Raw genomic sequence first — 10,915 nt, 5'->3', positions numbered from 1 at the left:
ATACTGAATATTGGGGTGGCAGTATGAATGGATGGCACTGCTGCACCCCAACATGCTAACTCACACAATACTGCAGTGCAGCCTTTTAAAATGACATTAAAAGGTGTCCACACACTGTACAACCCCCCATTTATTTATTTCACCGTCAATTTACGCAGCACTTTACATATATATTGTACATTCACATCAGTCCCTAACCCTCAAGGGGTGTACAATCTAAGGTCCCTAACTCACATTCATACATACACATACTAGGGACAATTTAGACAGGAGCCAATTAACCTCCCAGCATGTCTTTGTAGTGTGGGAGGAAACCAGAATACAATAAGGAAACCCACGCAGGCACAAGGAGAACATGCAAACTCCAGGCAGGTGGTGCTGGGGTTGGGATTCGAAACGACGACCCGAGTACTGCCAGGCGGAAGTGCTAACCACTTAATCCCCTATAGGTCTCCCATCATTTGTGCAGTGGAAGAACCCTTTTTTAACAACACATCGCACCATAGTGATGCATTGTGGTGTGCTGCAGTGTATTGAACTGTTAGCTTAAGGGTCCATTCACACCAGACGCAGTTGGATGCATTTTTGACCACACTCCAACAGCATAGTTCACACCATTGCAGTGCAGGGGGGGGGGAGACAGCATGTTACATTTTTCTGGACTGCAAACGTGCAAAAACACACGTAAACGCATGTAAACACATTGCAGTGCACATAGAAGCCCAAGGAAACAGAGAAGAAGGAAACAACCTCACAGGACAAACAGATAATAATAATGTGTGTCAACTGCATGTAATCGCACATCAACTGCATGTAATCGCATATCAACTGCATGTAATCGCACATCAGAGGCATGTAATCGCACATCAACTGCATCTAATCATCATCAACTGCATGTAATTGCACAATTACTGCATGTAATCGCACATCAACTACATGTAATGGTGCATCAACTGCATGTAATGGTGCATCAACTGCATGTAATGGCGCATCAACTGCATGTAATGGCGCATCAACTGCATGTAATGACGCATCAACTGCATGTAATCGCTCGAGCATCAACTGCATGTAATCGCGCATCAACTGCATGTAATCGCACATCAGCTGCATGTAATGGTGCATCAACTGCATGTAATCGCTCGCACATCAACTGCATGTAATCGTGCATCAACTGCATGTAATCGGGCATCAACTGCATGTAATCGCACATCAACTGCATGTAATCGCACATCAGCGACATGTGATCATGCATCAACTGCATGCAATCACACATTAACTGCATGTAATCGCGCATCAACTGCATGCAATCGCATATTAACTGCATGTAATCGCACATCAACTACATGTAACCGTGCATCAACTCTATGTAATCGCTCGAGCATCAACTTCATGTAATGTTGCATCAACTGCATGTAATCGTGCATCAACTGCATGTAATCGCTCACGCATCAACTGCATGCAATCGCACATCAACTGCATGTAATCGCGCATCAACTGCATGTAATCACTCGTGCATCAACTGCCTGTAATCGCGCATCAGCTGCATGTGATCACTCATCAGTGGCATGTAATCGCTCATCATTTGCATGTAATCATGCATCAAGTGCATGTAATCGTGCATCAACTGTACGTAATTGCTCACGCATCAACTGCATGTAATCACGCATCAGCGGCATGTAATCGCGCATCAACTGCATGTGATTGTGCATCAGCGGCATGTAATCGCACATCATTTGCATGCGATTGTGCATCAACTGCATGTAATTGCGCATCAACTGCATGTAATCGCTCGCACATCAACTGCATGTAATCGCGCATCAACTGCATGTAATCGTTCAAGCATCAACTTCATGTAATGGCGCATCAATTGCATGTAATCATGCATCAGCTGCATGTAATCGCGCATCAACTGCATGTGATCGCGCATCATTTTCATGTAATTGCGCATCATTTTCATGTAATTGCGCATCAACTAAATGTAACCACGCATCAACTGTATGTAATCGCTTGCACATCAACTACATGTAATCACGCATCAGCGGCATGTAATCGCACATCATTTTCATGTAATCACGCATCAACTGCATGTAATCAATCGCGCATCAACTGCATGTGATCACGCATCAGCGGCATGTAATCGCGCATCAACTGCATGTAATCAATCGCGCATCAACTGCATGTAATCAATCGCGCATCAACTGCATGTGATCACGCATCAGCGGCATGTAATCGCGCATCAACTGCATGTAATCAATCGCGCATCATTTGCATGTAATCACGCTGCGTTGCGGCACCACACATTTAATGAATGGCCCCCACCCACTTTCATTTTTTGTTGCATTGAAGTCTGGTCCTGTGTGTATGGCCGGCATAATGAAGAGCAGTGCGTCTCCCACACCCTCCTGCTGGGAGTCCATCTGGGAAAGGTCTCTACTGAAATATCACGGCTAAAATAAATGCACTGTGTGCACAAGTGTGTCTGCCTTCCTCATTCCGGATCAGTGTAGGGTGACACCGTGACTGCTCAGAGTGCTGACACAGGGAGGATGGCTTGTCAGCTGGAGGATAACCCCAAGGAGCGAGGCACAGACACCGGATCTCCGGCACAGCTGATGTCGCTCTGCGGCAGCTCTCCGGGAATGTAACCGGCAGCTGTGTGTCTCTGGTCTATAATAACAGCTGTGCAAGAAGACTCCTACCTTGGTTACACACTATGGACTGTATTTATGAAGAACGTGTCCAGAGAAACTGCATGTACATTAGAAGAATAGCATGAATCAGGAAAATACCTCATTATGGCCACTAGATGGAGCCAAAGATCATAGAAGATATGTAGGAGGGCTGTACCAAAAATGAGAATAACTTTTATTAACTTACATGGGTCATTCAATTATCACCTGTTGGTAGAGTAACTCTTCCTCTATAGTAACCCTTCCTCTATAGCAGTGATGGCGAACCTTTTTGAGCCCGAGTGCCCAAACTGCAACCCAAAACCAACTTATTTGTTTCAAAGTGCCAACACTGCAATGAAACCTGAATATCGAGCTTTTGGTTTAGAAAAAACAACTCGTACAGTAGTGCAAACTAATTAACAGTACAGGGATGACCAGAGACTGCGGACAGTACAGGGATGACCAGAGACTGCGGACACAGTACAGGAGATGACCAGAGACTGCGGACACAGTACAGGAGATGACCAGAGACTGCGGACACAGTACAGGGATGACCAGAGACTGCGGACACAGTACAGGGATGACCAGAGACTGCGGACACAGTACAGGAGATGACCAGAGACTGCGGACAGTACAGGGATGACCAGAGACTGCGGACACAGTACAGGAGATGACCAGAGACTGCGGACACAGTACAGGGATGACCAGAGACTGCGGACACAGTACAGGGATGACCAGAGACTGCGGACACAGTACAGGGATGACCAGAGACTGCGGACAGTACAGGGATGACCAGAGACTGCGGACAGTACAGGAGATGACCAGAGACTGCGGACACAGTACAGGAGATGACCAGAGACTGCGGACACAGTACAGGAGATGACCAGAGACTGTGGACACAGTACAGGAGATGACCAGAGACTGCGGACACAGTACAGGAGATGACCAGAGACTGCGGACACAGTACAGGGATGACCAGAGACTGCGGACACAGTACAGGGATGACCAGAGACTGCGGACAGTACAGGGATGACCAGAGACTGCGGACACAGTACAGGGATGACCAGAGACTGCGGACACAGTACAGGAGATGACCAGAGACTGCGGACAGTACAGGGATGACCAGAGACTGCGGACACAGTACAGGAGATGACCAGAGACTGCGGACACAGTACAGGGATGACCAGAGACTGCGGACACAGTACAGGGATGACCAGAGACTGCGGACAGTACAGGGATGACCAGAGACTGCGGACAGTACAGGAGATGACCAGAGACTGCGGACACAGTACAGGAGATGACCAGAGACTGCGGACACAGTACAGGAGATGACCAGAGACTGCGAACAGTACAGGAAATGACCAGAGACTGCGGACAGTACATGAGATGACCAGAGACTGCGGACAGTACAGGGATGACCAGAGACTGCGGACACAGTACAGGAGATGACCAGAGACTGCGGACACAGTACAGGGATGACCAGTGACTGCGGACAGTACAGGGATGACCAGAGACTGCGGAAAGTACAGGAGATGACCAGAGACTGCGGACACAGTACAGGGATGACCAGAGACTGCGGACAGTACAGGGATGACCAGAGACTGCGGACACAGTACAGGGATGACCAGAGACTGCGGACATAGTACAGGAGATGACCAGAGACTGCGGACATAGTACAGGAGATGACCAGAGACTGCGGACATAGTACAGGAGATGACCAGAGACTGCGGACATAGTACAGGAGATGACCAGAGACTGCGGACATAGTACAGGAGATGACCAGAGACTGCGGACATAGTACAGGAGATGACCAGAGACTGCGGACATAGTACAGGGATGACCAGAGACTGCGGACATAGTACAGGAGATGACCAGAGACTGCGGACATAGTACAGGAGATGACCAGAGACTGCGGACACAGTACAGGAGATGACCAGAGACTGCGGACACAGTACAGGGATGACCAGAGACTGCGGACATAGTACAGGGATGACCAGAGACTGCAGACATAGTACAGGAGATGACCAGAGACTGCGGACATAGTACAGGAGATGACCAGAGACTGCGGACATAGTACAGGAGATGACCAGAGACTGCGGACACAGTACAGGGATGACCAGAGACTGCGGACATAGTACAGGAGATGACCAGAGACTGCGGACATAGTACAGGGATGACCAGAGACTGCGGACACAGTACAGGGATGACCAGAGACTGCAGACATAGTACAGGAGATGATCAGAGACTGCGGACATAGTACAGGAGATGACCAGAGACTGCGGACACAGTACAGGGATGACCAGAGACTGCGGACACAGTACAGGGATGACCAGAGACTGCGGACAGCACAGGGATGACCAGAGACTGCGGACAGCACAGGGATGACCAGAGACTGCGGACAGTACATATGACTGCTGACCTTTGGGGAGGGAGGGGGAGCGGGTACCTGAATTTGACAGGTACCCGCTCTTACTTCCGCAGAGTTTTTTTTTATCTTACCTGTTCCTTTATCCAGCGGCGCGTTGTCTTCCCGGCTTCTGTAGTGTGGGCGCTCGTCGGACAGCCGGGTGCCCAGTGCGCATGCGCGAGAAGCGCTGCGCTTTGTGATTGGTCCGGCGGCTTCTGGGATCTGTCATGTGTCCCAGGTACCGCCTTACCATTCACAAAGAGCACTGCTTCTTGTGCATGCGCACTTGGGACCCGGCTGTCACGCACACTACAGCCGGGAAGACAGCGCGCCGCTGGATTCTCCTGGCGTGCCCACAGATAAGGCTCGGCGTGCCGGCTGTGGCACGCGTGCCACGGGTTCGCCATCACTGCTCTATAGTAACTCTTCCTCTATAGTAACTCTTCCTCTATAGTAACTCTTCCTCTATAGTAACCCTTCCTCTATAGTAACCCTTCCTCTATAGTAACCCTTCCTCTATAGTAACTCTTCCTCTATAGTAACTCTTCCTCTATAGTAACTCTTCCTCTATAGTAACTCTTCCTCTATAGTAACCCTTCCTCTATAGTAACCCTTCCTCTATAGTAACTCTTCCTCTATAGTAACCCTTCCTCTATAGTAACTCTTCCTCTATAGCAGTGGTTCTTAACCTGGGTTCGATCGAACCCCAGGGGTTCGGTGAGTCAGTCTCGGGGGTTCGGCGGAGGTGACCCACACCCGACTCATATGATTTGTGATGACATGCCCAGTGGTCGGCAAGCCGTGGCTCTTGTGTGCCGGGCGCCCGCTCCCCTCCCTCCTCTCGGGCGGCAGGGACTCAAATGCAATGATTGGCCAGTCTCGCTGCCACTCACATCCTGATAGCCAGTGATTGGCTGTCAGGATGTGTGTAGGCGGGGCAGCGTGACGAACGTGAGAGGAGCTAGGCTCCTCTCACAGTCCGCCCTGAAGACCGGAACGGCGCGGGAATACAGCGAGAGGAACGCGCGGAGCAAAGGTAAGTGAATTGACACAGGGGGGACTTGGGGACTTAATATGGGGAATGAATTACTATATGGGGGATGAATTATTATATGGGGGATGAATTACTATATGGGGGATGTATTACTATATGGGGGATGAATTACTATATGGGGGATGTATTACTATATGGGGGATGAATTACTATATGGGGGATGTATTACTATGGGGGATGAATTACTATATGGGGGATGAATTACTATGGGGGATGAATTACTATGGGGGATGAATTACTATGGGGGATGAATTACTATGAGGGATGAATTGCTATATGAGGGATGAATTACTATATGAGGGATGAATTACTATATGGGGGATGAATTACTATGGGGGATGAATTACTATATGGGGGATGAATTACTATGGGGGATGAATTTTCATACCGTTTGTTACAACATATCTTTGCGAGCAATCCTTTTCGAGGATGCTGGACATAAAGACGAAGAAAAGGAACAGACTTTGTTGCGAAAATGACATGAGAGTGGCACTTGCCAAGGTAATGCCGCGCATTTCTGAACTGGCCTCTGAAAGACAACAGCAGAAGTCACACTGATTTGCGGTAAATATTCATTATTTTGTTTTTGTGTGAAAATCATGTTTTAATGGTTTTGTTCTTTGTTCTTAATGGTTTTGTTCATTTTGTGCACCTATGTATAAATATATACCTATGTTTTGAATTTTAAAAATCATATTTTATTTTTCCAATTAAGAAGGGTTCGGTGAATGCACATATGAAACTGGTGGGGTTCAGTACCTCCAAAAAGGTTAAGAACCACTGCTCTATAGTAACTCTTCCATTTATTTTTCATTGCAGATAAATAATGGATTCCAAGCAATGATGCCCTCCCCCCTCCTTGATAAATGAAGGGTGAGGACAGTCCGGCATCCACAGGAGGCTACAGGATGTTCACAGAGATGACACCATTGACAAGAGTCATCAGTGACAAGACAATTATTATTATTATTATTATTACTACGAGTTTATATAGCGCCAAAGGGTTTGCTCAGCGCTGTACAATAGGGGGGGACAATACATGGCACAGTACAACAAAGACAGACAGCGTACGAGGGGTAAGAGGGCCCTACTCTTACGAGCTTACAATCTAGGAGGGAACAATGCTCCTATCAATGGTGTTATCTCCATGCCTTCACCCCTTCTTCATCAACAACTCAGTGATGGCACATTGCTTCTGCTTGGGATCCATTATTTACCAGCAATGAAAAAGAAGAAGAAGAGATACTAGAGAGGAGGAGATACTAGAGATGAGGAGATACTAGAGATGAGGAGTTACTATAGAGGAAGAGATACTAGAGATGAGGAGTTACTATAGAGGAAGAGATACTAGAGATGAGGAGATACTAGAGATGAGGAGATACTAGAGATGAGGAGTTACTATAGAGGAAGAGATACTAGAGATGAGGAGTTACTATAGAGGAAGAGATACTAGAGATGAGGAGTTACTAGAGAGGAGGAGATACTAGAGTTGAGGAGTTACTATAGAGCAATGTTTCACAACCGTTCCTTGGCGATCCAACCATCAATCACAGACAGATGACGAGTAGATGGAGTCTCAGCCAACACTTTCAGAGTAGACCAGAGGAGGCTGTAATAAGTTCTCTCTCATAGCGGGATCCTTCCCTCCCGCCCTCCATTCCTCCTGTCCAATCCAGGTGTTGTATGTGACATCACCTGGGATGGAGGAGAAGAGAGGAGGGGTTGGTGGAAAAGATCCCGCTATGAGAACATATTACAGCCTCTTCCAGCGCTACTACCCATGTTCTGCTGTGTTCCCCATGATGTGCCCCGTGTTCTGCTGTGTGCCCCATGACGTGCATTGCTGCCCCCCCTGTAATGTGCCCTGGTGTGCCCCATATTGTGTCCCGCTGCCCCCTATGCTTTGTCCTGCCCCCCCCCCTGTATTGTTTCCTGCTGCCCCCCCTGTATTATGTCCTGCTGCCCCCCCTTGTATTGTGTCCTGCTGCCCCCCACTGTATTGTGTCCTGCTGCCCCCCCTGTATTATGTCCTGCTGCCCCCCCCCCTTGTATTATGTCCCGCTGCCCCCTATGCTTTGTCCTGCTGCCCCCCCTGTATTGTGTCCTGCTGCCCCCGTCTGTATTATGTCCTGCTGCCCCCCCTGTCATGTGTCCTGCTGCCCCCCCTGTATTATGTCCTGCTGCCTCCCCCTTGTATTATGTCCCGCTGCCCCCTATGCTTTGTCCTGCTGCCCCCCCTGTATTGTGTCCTGCTGCCCCCCTGTATTGTGTCCTGCTGCCCCCCCACCCCCCATGCACTGCTTGCCTCCAGCACTGAGCACAAGTTTCACATCAAATAGTTAGGTTGTAATATTTCATTATTTAATGCTCTTTGTTACATTTCTTCTATCACAGCCGGCTGATCACACCGAAGTTCCGGGAGCTGTAGATCGGAACGTTGTTTCAGGGGTCCCCCAAGTTCTCCAACTTTTTTCCAGGGGTTCCCTGAAGGTAAGGAGGTTGAGAAACACTAGAGAGGTGAGTGATTGGCACCACGTGGCGGGGAACCTCCTCTCTGCTTATGCCCACAGTTGCATTACTTTCAGTACAGTCCATGTATTTATTTTCTATGATCATCAGCTCCATCTAGTGGCCGTAATGCGGAAGTCACCTGATTCTTGGTATTCCTGTGAATGAAGAACACGAGATCTGGAGGCCGCCAACGTTGTGTTGTCACCAGAATGGTGTACTGTAGTCTTGGCAGATTGGTTTGCAAATACCCTCCTTAACCACTCGTCTGCTGGGACAAGATTTAACATTTATTGCACGTTTTCTGCTAGAAATGACTTTAAAACCCCCAAAGAATGAGATCTGAAAGCAGCGGCCCTGGAGAACGAAACTCTGAAACTCCACCCCGAGCAGCAGCAGTCCCCAGCTTGCTGAATACAAGGACCTATACTACAGAACACCTCCCCCTTCTCATCATACTACATCTATGGAGGAGCAGCGTTGTCATCCTAGAACAGAAAGTGTGTAAGGACTTGTACTACAGAACACCTCCCCCTTCTCATCATACTACATCTATGGAGGAGCAGCGTTGTCATCCTAGAACAGAAAGTGTGTAAGGACTTGTACTACAGAACACCTCCCCCATCTCATCATACTACATCTATGGAGGAGCAGCGTTGTCATCCTAGAACAGAAAGTGTGTAAGGACTTGTACCACAGAACACCTCCCCCTTCTCATCATACTACATCTATGGAGGAGCAGCGTTGTCATCCTAGAACAGAAAGTGTGTAAGGACTTGTACTACAGAACACCTCCCCCTTCTCATCATACTACATCTATGGAGGAGCAGCGTTGTCATCCTAGAACAGAAAGTGTGTAAGGACTTGTACTACAGAACACCTCCCCCATCTCATCATACTACATCTATGGAGGAGCAGCGTTGTCATCCTAGAACAGAAAGTGTGTAAGGACTTGTACTACAGAACACCTCCCTCTTCTCATCATACTACATCTATGGAAGAGCAGCGTTTTCATCCTAGGATACAAAGTGTGTAAGCACTTGTACTACAGAACACCTCCCATTCTCATCATACTGCATCTGTGAAGGAGCAGTGTTATCCTAGAATGGAAAGTAAGGACCTATACTACAGAACACCTTCCCCTTCTCATTTTATTGCATCTATGGAGGAGCAGTGTTGTCATCCTAGAACAGAAAGTATGTAAGGACTTATACTACAGAACACCTCCCATTCTCATCATACTGCATCTATGGAGGAGCAGTGTTGCCATCCTAGGATGGAAAGTAAGGACTTATACTACAGAACACCTCCCCCTTCTTATTCTATTCCATCTATGGAGGAGCAGCATTGTCACCCTAGAACAGAAAGGAAGGGCTTGTACTACAGAACACCTCCCTTTCACTTGTTACACTTCACACTGCATCTATGGAGGAGCAGCATTGCCAGCCTAGGATAGAGAGTACAAAAGAACACCTCCCTCTCCCCTCATCTCCATAACATGGGAAGGAGGTGTTCTGTAGTATGCAGGAAGACGAGGGAACAATACTACTGGATATCAATCAGCTCCAGCAAAGAGCACAGGAAGTGATCAGCTCACTGGATTTCTGGCAGGATCGATGGGAGATGCATCAGGTCACCACTGTCAGCCGGCTCCAATCAGTCACACACTGTACACGGCACAATCCCATTGGGCAATTTTCCTAAAGCTCACCACACACCTTACAATCTGATTGCACCTCTGCCAACAACTAATCAGTGCAAGGTCCTGCCTGAATGGACGGATTGGGCAGCTCTGCAATAAACATAGTTTTGGTAAACCAAGAGTTGATTGTACGGCAAGATTGTAACATGTATGGTGGCCCCTGGGATCTACAATCAGTGTTCGGGTTCAGTGGCTTTGATCTGGTTGATTTTACGAATGGAAGCTGCTTGTTGGGTGATTGTACAGTGTATGGCCACCATAGGGGAGATTGTACAATCAGATTGTATGGCCACCATAGGGGAGATAGTCCAGTCAGATTGTATGGCCACCATAGGGGAGATTGTACAATCAGATTGTATGGCCACCATAGGGGAGATTGTACAATCAGATTGTATGGCCACCATAGGGGAGATTGTACAATCAGATTGTATGGCCACCATAGGGGAGATTGTACAATCAGATTGTATGGCCACCATAGGGGAGATTGTACAATCAGATTGTATGGCCACCATAGGGGAGATAGTCCAGTCAGATTGTATGGCCACCATAGGGGAGATTGTACAATCAGATTG

Source organism: Staurois parvus, unplaced genomic scaffold, assembly GCF_062004578.1.
Source record: "Staurois parvus isolate SC_StPar_1 unplaced genomic scaffold, SC_StPar_1.0 ptg000272l, whole genome shotgun sequence".
Classification (NCBI taxonomy): domain Eukaryota; kingdom Metazoa; phylum Chordata; class Amphibia; order Anura; family Ranidae; genus Staurois; species Staurois parvus.
This window is presented reverse-complemented; position numbering follows the sequence as displayed.